Source organism: Ricinus communis, chromosome 7, assembly GCF_019578655.1.
Source record: "Ricinus communis isolate WT05 ecotype wild-type chromosome 7, ASM1957865v1, whole genome shotgun sequence".
NCBI classification, from domain to species: Eukaryota; Viridiplantae; Streptophyta; class Magnoliopsida; order Malpighiales; family Euphorbiaceae; genus Ricinus; species Ricinus communis.
This window is the reverse complement of record NC_063262.1, coordinates 7,697,810-7,711,868: the sequence shown is the minus strand read 5'-3', so window position 1 is coordinate 7,711,868 and position 14,059 is coordinate 7,697,810. Positions and strand designations below refer to the sequence as shown.

Here is a 14,059-nt window from a genome sequence, read left to right as displayed (position 1 = left end):
ATTAAGCCCATATTTTGTACGGAATTCGGATTGTATATTAATAATGTGATTTTTTTGTTTAATCTTTTTCTTCAAAATTAATTGCCCTACTTTCTTCTTCTTCCTTTTTGGCAAAAGATACAAAAAGACTTCTAAAATATTTGAAAAACACCAATTATTTTTAATTTCAATTACATTGTGATTTTTTGGAAAAAATATTTCATCAAATTCAAACTGATAATATGTTAATTACAGAGTTAAGTAGTTGAGCCTAATAAAATTGACACCCATTAATAAAATGATACTTCACTGTATTCATATCTTTACTTTTGTACAAACGCCAAGCCTTCTCTCTCTAAAATTTCCTGAAAGAAAAAACAAAGAAACGCACACACACACACACAGAAAGAGATAGGAAGCCCTAAAACAGTACACCTAATAAAATGTTTTGTTTTGTTGCTATCTTGTTGGTTTGTGACTGTTGGGATTTGCAAATTCTCAAACCAAACCAATTCCAAATATTCTTATACTTTTTTAGCTCCCACCAATTTTAATTATTTAAAAATCACTCATAGTGTTATTTGTTGTACCTTCTCTGATGGTGATTGCCTCGTCTTTCTCATCGTCTTCAGATTTTTATGCCTTTCATCTACAGACAAGCCTCAAAGCCAAGGACCCATTAACGGGAAAATCGATTCATGCCCAAATTATCGAACTAGGCCTCAACTTAGTGTCTACTTCATGAACAGCCTTATTAACTTGTATGCCAAATCTGGGTATATTGTCGATGCCCGTAGTGTATTTGACGAAATGCCTGTGAAGACCACGTTCTCATGGAATACGATTCTCACTGGTTGTGCAAAATTAGGAAAATTAGCTAAAACCCATTCTGTGTTTGATGAAATACCTGATCGTGATTCGGTTTCATGGACTATAATGATTATGGGTTATAACCAAATGGGTCGGTTTGAAAGTGCAATAAAAATGTTTGTAGCTATGGTGAAGGATAAAGTTTTACCTACCCAGCTTACGATTACTAATGTATTTGCTTCTTGTGCTGCTCTTGGGGCTCTAGACATTGGTAAAAAGATTCATTCTTTTGTTATTAAATTAGGGCTTAGTGGGTGTGTTCCTGTTGCGAATTCACTTCTTAATATGTATGCAAAGGCTGGAGATTCTGTTATGGCTAAAATTGTTTTTTGATAGGATGAGACTAAGGAGCATTTCAAGTTGGAATATTATGATTTCCTTGCATATGCATGGTGGTCGAGCTGACCTTGCTCTTGCTCAATTTGAGCAAATGAGTGTACGCGATGTAGTTTCTTGGAATTCAATGATTACAGGATACAATCAGCATGGTTTTGATAAGGAAGCACTAGAACTCTTCTCTAGAATGTTGGAAGATTCTTTAAAACCTGATAGGTTTACCCTGGCGAGTGTTTTATCAGCTTGTGCCAATCTTGGGAAACAAATTCATTCTTATATCATCAGGACAGAGTTTGATATATCTGGCGTGGTGCAGAATGCTTTGATCTCAATGTGTGCAAAGACTGGAGGGGTTGAAATTGCACAAAGCGTTGTAGAGCAAAGTGGAATTTCAGATCTTAATGTTATAGCATTTACAGCCCTATTGGATGGTTATGTTAAGCTTGGGAATATAACCCCAGCCAGACATATTTTTGACTCATTGAAAGACCGTGATATGGTTGTATGGACAGCCATGATGGTAGGTTATGTACAAAATAGCTTGAATGATGATGCCATGGAGCTTTTCAGAATAATGGCTAAAGAAGGATCCTAACCAAACAGTTTTACACTAGCAGCCATGTTGAGTGTCAGTTCAAATGTGGCTTCTTTGAATCATGGCAAACAAATTCATGCAAGTGCCATAAGATCAGGGGAAAATTTATCAGTTTCGGTGGGCAATGCACTGATTACGATGTAAGCAAAAGCTGGAAGCATCACTGATGCACAGCAGGTATTTAATCTCATACAATGGAACAAGGATACTGTCTCTTGGACTTCTATGATTATAGCTTTAGCTCAACATGGTCTTGGACAAGAATCTATAGAGCTATTTGAGAAGATGTTGGCACTTGGTATTAAGCCTGACCATATAACTTATGTTGGTGTGCTCTCTGCTTGTACACATGTAGGATTGGTAGAGCAGGGTAGGGGGTACTTTAATTTGATGACAAGTATACACAAAATTGAGCCAACTTTAAGCCACTATGCGTGCATGATTGACCTGTTTGGGCGTGCTGGCTTGCTGCAAGAAGCATTTAGTTTCATTGAGAATATGCCCATTGAACCAGATGTTATAGCTTGGGGTTCACTGTTATCTTCTTGTAAGGTTTATAAAAATGCTGATCTGGCAAAAGTTGCAGCAGAGAGATTGCTTCTTATTGAGCCTGACAACAGTGGGGCATACTCTGCGCTTGCCAATGTCTATTCAGCTTGTGGAAGATGGGAAGATGCTGCTAAAGTTAGAAAGTTAATGAAGGATAGAGGAGTAAAGAAAGAGCAAGGATTTAGTTGGGTTCAGATTCAGAACAAAGTTCATGTCTTTCGAGCTGACGATGGCCTTCACCCTCAGAAAGACAAAATCTACAAAATGATGGACAAGATCTGGAAGGAGATTAAAAAGATAGGTTTTGTTCCAGATACTCAATCTGTGTTGCATGACCACGAAATAGAGGTGAAGGATCAGATTCTTAGATATCACAGTGAGAAACTTGCCATGGCATTTGGGCTAATAAGTACACCACAAAACACTACATTAAGAATTATGAAGAATCTCAGAGTGTGTAATCATTGCCATACAACTATCAAGTTTATCTCCAAGCTTATGGGAAGAGAAATAATTGTAAGAGATGGTACTCGTTTTCATCATTTCAAGGATGGTTCTTGTTCCTGCCGGGACTATTGGTAGTTCCTCAACTCCTGCCGTTCCATTATGAGCCCAAGCTGTACAAAGGTTGGCGAACAGGATTCTCACAAAACAGAAGTTTCTGTGTCCCTCTCTCTTCTACTACTATCAAAAGCCTGTCAGTTTTATGCCCTTTATATCAATATGCTTTCTTTCTTTCTTTCTCTGGGGAAAAGGAACAATTATAATCCGTCTCTGATGATTGTTATCTTGTGTTTTTATAGCTGTAAATGTAGAAGGGGAGATGCCACATATCTGTTTGATATTTGTGGACAGCAATACCTGGATGCATTTGCTGGAATAGCAACCGTGTTATCTGGCCATTGCCATCCTAATGTCCTGAATGCTATCATGAAGAAAAGCAAGCTTCTCCACCATGCTACTATCATTAATTGTACCATGTTATTGCTGAATTTGCTGAGGCATTAGCCACCAAGATGCCAGGAAATCTTAAAGTTTGATGATACTGAATATTGTTTGGTTTGTAAATTATTTGTCCTTTTCTCACTAATTTATGATAGCCTTACAACAAAACTTGGATTGGGTTGAGTTAATTAGTTTTGTAAATGTAATTTGTGTCATAATATTATGATGGGGGTTGCTGCTTAAACTAATTAGATGATTATGAACATTTGATGTTTGGTGGCTATTGTAATAGCAACCGTGGTCCTTATATTCATTCTGTTTTCCAAACGCAGGTACTGCTGATGGCCAGACTATACGGCGGTAATTTTGAGAAATGCATTAATGGTGGAAGTTCTAGTATATTGGACTAACTACATTAAACACATGGAAATGGTCTATATCACAGGTTGGTTACATACTATAGCTTTACACAATTTATCCACATTTTCCTACATGATAATATAATATGCCTTCTTCTTTTTCTTTTTTCTTTCTTTGTTTCTTATTTTCATTTCTTTTAAAAATATCAATGACTTGCTACCAAGATTCTCGACTCTGATTCCTTTAAGATTTTGGTGCTTTGGAAATTTTCATTAGGAATTTGATGCATGCAATCATAATCAACCAAAGCATGAAAACAGCCTCCATGCCGAGTAAGGGATACTGTGTACAACGACCTTTCTGGATCTTGAATTGCAGAAAGCCTCGAATTTTAGGGACCTTTTTAAAGCTCCTAGAGATACTTCAGCAGTCAAATTTCTCTGTAAGTTCTATTATAATTTGGTTAATTGTGTAGCAAGTGTTTCCTCATTTTTTTGAATATTGTGTTTATGAAATGTTCATACAATACCCATCGAACAAAATTAAAATTTTGAAGCAAAAGTCATTGCATGTTGATGCTTAATCATCCACGGGCAATTTATTTATTTGAATCATTATCTGCTTCAATCTTATCTTGGAAACAGCTCATTGTTCCGGATATTTTGGGTTCAGTTAAAAGAATTGACTAATATTTGCTATATGCCAAAAGGAAATTAATAGTTGTTTGATTCTTCTTTAGTCTTTTCTTTGTATCTGCTCTTACAAACAATGCTATCTAGAGGAAGTGAGCAATGTGAAACTGTAACTTTGCAAGGTTCAAGTTTCTTTAACAAATTAGAGTATCAATTTTTCTCGTTAAGACGGTTTACTTAATTAAGACTTTTAAAGATTTTTATAGATTTTTTCTAAATGAATTACTTTTAAAGAATATTTGAATTTTTAATGATTTTTACAAAGTCCATAATTTTATGAATGATTTTCAGTGGTTTTATTTAAAAATATTTTTATTAATTTTTATAAACTATTATTTATCTATTATTTAATTATTTAAAAATAAATTTAATCATTTGCTTTTATTATTTTCTTCATTTTTTCCATTTATTTTCAATATTATTCCGTATAATATTATATACAACTCTATATACAAGTAACGGATTTTATTTGATTGTTGTGTTAAATTCATTCTATTTTAGATTTTGTATCTCACAATATATAGAATAATTTTTTTTAAAAAGAAATTATCATTATATTACAATTTTTTTCTAATTAAACCATTGAATTCACATTATACTCGTTATATTTTATTTATCACTTATTTGATAAATACTTAAACTAATAACAATCACGCTTACTATTTATTTAATAAATACTTAAAACAACAATTACACTTATCAATAGAAAAAATTTATCCAAATAATCTTCCTAATAAAACCTAGAAGTCTATATATGGAGGGTTGGTTGCTCAAAACAATTTAATAAAATGTTTCATTTAAACATAAATTCAATGAGGGCCTTTTAGAAAAAAGTTAAAAACTTTTAATTAATTTTTTGTATGTGTGAATACAATAAAATATTTTTAGTAAATAATTTTTAGTTTATGAGTTTCATCTAATCTCTTATATCTTTTAAAATAAAGAATATATTTAAAAAAAAAATAAAGACGATAGTACATAAAAATTTGATAAGAAATAAAATGAATTTTTTTAAGAAAAAAAAAAACAAGTCTATTGAAATTTTGAAGAAAAATAAAAGAGAAATTTTGAGAATTTTTATCTGTAACAATGCATAAAAAGTTACTAAAAGTATATAAAAATCGATATCCACAAAAGTCAATAACTTTTAAAGAGTAGCCTACTTTTAAAAACTTTATAAAAGTAGTAATCGAATATCTCCTAATTCTTATAAACTTTTTTAAAATCTTTAAAATTCTATATTGAATATCTATAATTTATACAAAGTTTTTTAAAATTTTTATTGAATACATTTTAATTTTTAAACTCATAATAAAGGATTTTTGCAAAATAAAAAGAAAAAAAAATGAGGAGAGGTTCACTGTCAGCCGGAGTTAGACGGATCTCCCCCTTGAAATGATGTTGTTATCAATCCAGATCCATACTAAGGTATTTTTTATTATGATCCTCTAAATCCCTCTCATTATCCCTTAATCCTTATAAATAATAAAAAAAAAAATTAGGTCTACCAAATGTAACTAATAAAGAATATCACATCACCCTAATCTTTTCTTATTCTATTTTTTATATGTAATTGATTTAATTTTCTAATTCTAATAGAATTAGTGACTAATAACTCTAATTCAATCCTAATCATATTAAATTTTTATATATATTTCTAATTTTATAAGAAATTGATAACTATATCACACTATATATATTTATACTTATGATGGGTTCAAATAATTCAATATAAATTTTTACAAAATTAAAAGACAATTAAGTCAGAAAAACTATAATATTTCTTATTTTTTTATTGATATATTAATTTATTATTATTATAATACTTCATTTATAGGATTATTTACTATTTAATATTTTTGTTAATGTTTTGCTCCTTTTTATCATGAAAATTTAAAATTCATCTCTTTTTATATTTATTTTACTATTTTTCTTTGAAAAATAAAAATTCTATTTTTACTTAATTATAATTACATTACTATTAAAAGTAGTATACATTATAATATTAAAAATTAAGAATAATATTAAAAAAATTTCATATTTCTTTCTTTACCAACAGGGAGAATTTATTTTAATATTTTTATTAAATAATTATTAAAATAATAAAAATAATTTGATTTAAAAAAATAAATAAGAATAATTATTCAATTAGAAAAACTATTTTTATGAATGATAACTATAATAAAAAAATAAACAAAATAAACATATAAAGTTCAGTATTGATAATGAGTCATTAAATCAAAATAATGAAAAATTTAAATATTTTATAATTGTATATAAATTTATTTAAAGTCTAATTATTCATTAAGTTTGTAAAATATATAATAACAAATAAAATTTTATTATATGATAAAAAATATTCATAAAATAATTAAATATTTTAATAAATATTATATTATATACTAATTTATCAAATATTTTTATATATGACTTTTATAATAATGATTTACGTATGTAACACATTACAGTAATTTATATATATATATATCCCTCCAACATCAACAGATTGGGATGGCAAGCCCCTAGATTGACCTGGCATACTTCTAGGAATACTGCCCCAGATCTAGGAATAGAAAATAGAAATAATATCCTAACCCAATCTAGATTCAATGCCTCTTCCGCCTATGAATGAAATATAGATGGAATGTCAAAATACAACATTCTTGGTCTCTTACAACAGATGACCATGGCAGCCAATGCCTACAAAACCCAAAATGGTACCTCTGATAGAGCCATTGCTGAACTCCTTATAGCTGGATTTTTTGGCCAGCTTAAAGGATGGTGGGATTACCATCTCACACAAGCACAACAGCTCCAAATCCTAGGTGCCATACAAACCACAATAGAAGGGACCCCCAACTTAGATGAGCTAGGAAATCCTATTGAGCTATGAAATCAGGATTTTTGGCAAATCCAGATTCATCCTAAAGACAGGTACAAAACTGCTTTTACAGTTCCATTTGGCTAGTACGAATGGAACGTAATACTTTTCGGATTAAAAAATGCTCCTTCTGAATTTTAAAAATCATGAATGACATTTTCAATCCTTATTCAAAGTTTTGCATTGTCTATATCGATGATGTGTTGATATTTTTAAATTCTCTAGAGCAACATTTCAAACATTTGAAGACATTTTTCTATGTTGTTAAGAAAAATGGTCTCGTAGTTTCAAAGTCCAAAATATCTTTATTCCAAACAAAAATTAGATTTCTTGGCCACTACATCTCCCGGGGAACTATCACCCCAATTGAAAGGTATCTAGTCTTCACTTCAAAATTTCTAGACAAAATTTTGGAAAAAACTCAATTGCAAATATTCCTTGGCAGTTTAAATTACGTGATGGATTTTTATCCTAATTTGAACTGTCTCGCAAAGCCCCTCCATGATAGATTAAAGAAAAACCCCCCTGCATGGACTGATGAGCATATAAAGATTGTCCAAAGCATTAAAAAACAAGTTTCTGAAATACCATGCTTACACCTAGCTGATCCATCTGCATTCAAAATTGTTGAAACTGATGCATCAAATTTAGGATATGGTGGGATTCTTAAGCAAGTTCAAAACAACAAAGAATGTATTGTCCAGTTTACTTCTGCACACTGGAATGATACACAAAAAAATTATTCAACTATCAAAAAAGAAATTCTTTCGATAGTTCTGTGCATCTCAAAATTTCAAAGCGACCTTTTAAACTAAAAATTTCTTTTAAGGATTAATTATAAATCTGCCAAAGAGGTTTTATAAAAAGATGTTCAAAACATAGCTTCAAAACAGATTTTTGCCAAATGGCAAGCTATTCTTTTTGTTTTTGATTTTGAAATTGAATACATAAGAGGAGATTCGAATTCAATTCCAAACTTTCTAACCAGAGAGTTCCTTCAAAAACAGGAGTGAAAATGCCAAGAAAATCGAAAGCAAAAGAAGAAAAGTCGACAACAAATTCAAAACCTGTTCAAAGTCCAAAGAAGGAGATTTTACCCTCCTCTTCAAAGCCTATCTGAACCTGGACCAAAATCATCCAGGAAGAAATTGACAAAAGCAAGGAAGATCCGGCCCAACAGCAATTACAAATTCAAGAGTGGCTTGCACAACAAGATCCTGAATTTCTAAAAAGGGTCGAAGAATACTCAAAGCAAATGATACAACTTTACCCCGAAATCTCTCCAAAAACATCCTCTCCAAAGACATCCTCTTCTTCCAACAAAGGTAAAGGTATACTTTCTATCACTTTTTCAAAACCTGAGATAGAAAATTTCCCTCAAAACCTATCTCAGAGCTCTCAAAGTATTTCAAAGCCCAACTCTCAAGAAATAGTTTTGTCACAAACAAAACTTTTCAAAACCAATGAGTATATAGAAAAGCAAAATTTTCAAAGCATTTTAACTATTGAGGAAGGATTCTGTACAAAAAGCTCCTCAAAACTGATTTCAAAAATTTTCCCTCCAGGATGGTATTTCAAGCCCTGGAATATATCAAAGCATCAATCTTACTACCAGTCTATCCTTGAGGTAACTGGTTCTGCAAAGTTCAAACACTTCAAAAAGCACAAAGACCATAAAGACCCTGCATATTCCACATGCATCATACAAAGAATCCTCCACCCTTCAGATTGGGGAATGGATTTACATTCATCAAGATCTTTTTCAATTTCCCTCCAAAGAACCTACCCATCAAGCCTAAACACTTCTTTCAACTATTGGGATTACCAACAAGCTTGATTTAATACATTTCTTCTTCAAAACGAAGGACAAAGCTATTCTTGGCTTTTCTACTTCGACACAAACTCAATCCAAACTTCAAAGATCCCATATTAGTTTAAACAATGGTGGAAATTTTATGGCAATGTTCCTGAGACCATAATTCCAGAAGTTCTACCTTTGTTTAATCTATTCAAAGCCCATTATAAACCAAACAAAATAGAAAGATGTTTTCTCCCTTTACTTCTATTTTGTTCAAACTTTTTTCTCCCCTGAGTATGTGTATGGTATTTCCATTTCAACCAAGCAGCAGATGGAGAAATCATCCTTGCCCGAAGATTCAAAGTCAAATGGTGGGATAAATTTAACCACCAAGAAAAATTATCTCTAAAGATGGTACAAAGTTTTCTTTTAAAGAATAGCTTCTTGCCACCTCCGAAAGAACATACCACTTTCCTGGCACAAAAGTCCTTCATTATTCCAAAGCTAGCGGCGGCTCAAATAGAAGAAGATTTCTTACAATTGATCAAACAGTTGTCGGAAACCGTCTCTTCTAAAGGAAAATCTAAAGCTTCATCTTCCTCTTCTTGCACCAGCTCAGCAGCAATAGATCTAGATGGTGACTCGAACGAAAATGACTGTTTTGGGATATTCAAGCCCATCAAATAGCATCTCTATAAAGCTCTTGGGTTGAAAAACAGAAATGGCAGCCCAAAATATTTATGTAATGGGCCAAATGCCCAATAAAAAAAAGTCATTTAAAAGAAAAGAAAAAAGACTCTGCACCTTTACTTTTTTAAAGGTAAAAGATTCCTCAAGCGTGGCAGACAACTGCAAAAGTCATGGAGCCTCTCACTCCATTATCAAAAGCATCCAAAAGACGTGGAGCCCCTCATTCCACTATGAAGAGCATCCAAAGCATCAATTATGAGGCTTGAAGACTGAAAACCTCTATAAATAGAGGAGTTTTTCAAAGAAGAAGGCAGATTGAAAAATACCAAGAAACTCTTGTATTCTTCAAGTCATACCATTCGAAATATAGTGAGAAAAGAGAGTGTGAGAGTAAGAGCGAGAAACCATTTTCCTCTTGTATTCATCAACTCTTGTAAATTATATTTCTTTTGTTCAAAGCTTTCATTTTAAAGCTTTTATTTCAAAGTAAGTTATATTTCTTTTGTTCATCCATCAATAAAATTTTTATCATCTTTCTTTCCATTTTTATTTAAGATTTAACAAGTGTATGCTTTGTGCTTGCCTCGTCTGAGGATCTTGCACACCAGAAACTTGTTAGTCTTTCTCTCTCTCATATTGGATACAGTTGAGGTCTGCTCCTGTATCAAATGAAGTGATAGTTTCTATTTGGAAATCACCAGGGAAAATAAGTTTTATTTGGATCAAATATTTTCTTGAGGTAATTTCTTTTAAAACATTAATGAAGTTTTCTGGAACATTTTCAGAAACTTCAAGATTTTGAAAATCATTTTCTTCTCCAAAATCAGAATCACTATTCTGTTTGAGAATCAAGCTTTAGAGCAAAATAGAATCATTTTGTTGTTTTTCTTTCAAATCTTTGAGCTCTGTTTTGATGGCTTTGATTTCTTTCTGAATTTCTTGGACGGTAGGAAGAGAGTTTTTTAACTTTTTCCTTTTATCCAATATCATAGTAAGATTATAAGCGTTCTTAATAGAAGAGGGGACAAAAGTTTCAGTTTTTAAGATTTCTTTCAAAACTTATTTTTGGATTTAGGGGTCATTAGTATGCTTGACGGCTTCAAGAAGAGCTTCTTGTTGCCTAGTGAGCATATTAATATTCTTTGGAATATCATCAGAATCTGATTCAGAATAATCGGATGAGGTTTTGATTTCATCAATTTGAAACTCTTCCTCACTATTCGAAAATTTTGATTCAGAGGAATCAACAAGAAAAGCTGAAATTTTGCTCAAAATTTCATTTTCTATTTAGAGCTCATGAAGTTTTTTAGAAAACTTGCAATACTTTGAAGCATGGCCCTTTTTTCCACATTTATAGCAAGTAATTTTGCTAAACTCTTTTTTGGAATTTTGTTTTAGAAATTTAGAAGAGGATGACTTTTTGTAGATATTCTCTTTGTTTTTGGGAGTCCTCCTGTTTTTGAAAAATCATTTTTTCTTAAAAGATTTGGAAAAATCTTCTTTGCATTTTCCTTTGCAGGGAGGGGAAGGCTTTATGGGATTATACTCAAACTGGTTGCAAAAACTACCTAGTTCTTGCCTAGTCTTCTTTATTTCCCATTTGAGTTGTCTTTGAAGTTTAAGGTCATGGCAAATCTTCAATCCTTCTTTCTGGGTAAGGCTAACTAATTCACCATAAGTGTAGAAATCATAAGGGATCTGGCCATTATGGGCTTCTCTTATGGTATTTCTAACTCTTTCACCCAATATTTTAGGTAAACCGGCTAAGAATTTTTCTTTCCAGAAAGGTTGGTTTGAATCTTCCCTAAGCATGACTCTGATCAGGAAGGTATTTTTATAAGCTTGAAAATTGCTAAGCTTTTTACAGGTTAGATTGCTAAGAAGCTCAGCATTCTTATCTTTTAGAAGAGAAGGGTCTCCTATGAAGTGGAGGGAAATTGTCAAGATTAAGGTTGACACAACATCCTCAATAGAATTTCCTAGCTCATCTAAGATGGGGGTCCCTTCTATTGTGGTTTGTATGGCACCTAGGATTTGGAGCTGTTGTGCTTGTGTGAGATGGTATTCCCACCATCCTTTAAGCTGGCCAGAAAATCCAGCTATAAGGAGTTCAACAATGGCTCTATCAGAGGTACCACTTTGGGTTTTGTAAGCATTGGCTGCCATGGTCATTTGTTGTAAGAGACCACGGATATTGTATTCTGACATTCCATCTATATTCCATTCATAGACAGAAGAGGCATTGAATCTAGATTGGATTAGGATATTATTCCTATTTTCTATTCCTAGATCTGGAGCAGTACTCCTAAGAGTATGCCAGGTCAATCTAGGGGCTTACCATCCCAATCTGTTGATGTTGGAGGGTTTTTCAGTAACACTTTCAAGCACTGAATCATTGGATTCATCACATTGGGCTTGATCTATAGCACTGATATTCCTACTGCTTTGAGGAGTATCTGGCACTAAGTTTTTGGAGGACTCAGAAGTGGCTAATTTACTAAGTTGTTCCCTGACTGTTCTAGCAAACTCAGTTTGCTTCTGAAATTGGTCTTGGCTAGGCTTTGAGATTTGGTAGGATTTGAAGACTGGATTTTTGAGCTTTTCTGATTCGCTTATCTCTTTCGGATGATCAGTGTTGGGGATTGGAGAGGTGATGACTACAGGAGGTTTTTGGATCTGGCTTTCTATCCTAACAAGCTGCTTCCCTATTATGTTAAGATAGGTATTCGAGAAATTGTTCTGCTGAACAATATTCTTGACATTCTTCTCAAGATCCTCTCCTATCAATTTGTAAGGTGTAGCCTCTATTTCATTCTCTCCATAAGGAATGGTTATCTTCTTAAGGGGAGGATGTTCAGACTGGATGGTTTGGCTTTCTCCGACCTTCCACTATAGAGCCTTGTTTCTTACAGTGACAGGACTAATAAGCTTTTCTTTGAAAGGATAAAAAATACTATTTTCTTTGCAATAAATCTGGAACCAATCAAAAAATTTGATTTGAATCTTATTTTGAATGCAAAATTGATAGTATCTCTCTTGAATGCTGTCTTTTTCTTGTAAAAAATTCTTAAAAAACCAAAGCTTTTTAGAATGGTTTTTCTTTGAATAGAAATCTTCATGTAAAAGCTTTTTATCAATTTGAAAATCTTTTGAAATCATGTTAATTTCTGCTTCTAGATTTTGTGTTATTGCAGATGGTGATGGTGAAGAGGGGGTAGAGACGATCTCTATATCCTTATCTTCTTTCTTTGGTTTATTGTAGACGGGTCTGGGGATATTACTTTGGTAATCAACATTCTGTAGTATGTTGTTTGAGCTTGGTATATCGGATGTTGAAAATCTAGGTTATGTTTGAGATGGAGTTGGTTATTTGTAAGGAGCATAAATAACATAATGTATTTTTGATACCCTTCCAATATCTATGGTCGATATTGAAGAATCATCATCAGAAAATCTAGAAGAGGTTGATTTCCTGTTGAATGTAAGCTTTACTTTTCCATCTGGAAACTGGGTTATATTTTTTAGATTTGTATTTGGCTCTGTTTGCTTTGGTGATTCAGGTTGGGTTGCACCTTCAAGGATCCATTCTTCTGGAAGAGTGATATCTTTCCATTGAATGGTTTTTGGAATAGTTGCATTGGATTTGGAGAGATCTATTTGTAGGAATAAGGTTTCTTCTTTTGGTGAATGGAGCTTGTGTTTTGAACCAAAAGCATAAATCATGGCTTTGTAATGTATTTTGAAAATCAATGCTATCAGAATAGATCCTTCAAGCATTTTGTAATTATGTGTCTTTATTTGAAGAACAATGCTCTTTAAAATTTTTTTATCATTTAATGAAATTGTAATGTTTGAAAAACAATTGAAAGAAATTGGCCCTTTATTGAGGCTTGACTCAACAGTACCTAACAAAGAATCATAAAAATTTGTAAACCTAGCATCTCTAAGGACTGCTAAGATAGAAGTATCTAAACCTTCTCTGGTAAGGGGCTTTATTCCTACCTGGACAAGGCCTATTGGGTATACTTATAGTCTTTTTTTTTATGCTTCTGGAGGGTCTTTGGATTTAAAAGATAAATTTCTTCAAAAGGCTTTGAAATCTGAATATCTCTTTCTTCAGTTTTGATAGTAAAATTAGTTTTGAAGAGAGGAAACTTTGAAAACTCATAAATTTGTTTCTTTTGAACTTTGGGTATTTTCCAATCATCAATATGCTTTGAAAATTTTCAATAGTGATTTCTTCACTATTTACTAAACCTTTGTACCTTGAGGACTCAGAAGCAGAAGAGTTTGAGAAAGAAGAAGATCTATAGAAAAAATGTTATAAATTCATTTTAAAATAAATCAAGATAACTTTCTAAACA

General features: G+C 32.2%; 1 pseudogene; it reads left to right on the top strand.

Moving 5' to 3' along the window:
* Positions 1-146: 146 nt before the first annotated feature.
* LOC8286275 lies at positions 147-4,505 on the top strand (annotated as a pseudogene).
* The last annotated feature ends 9,554 nt before the right edge of the window (positions 4,506-14,059 follow it).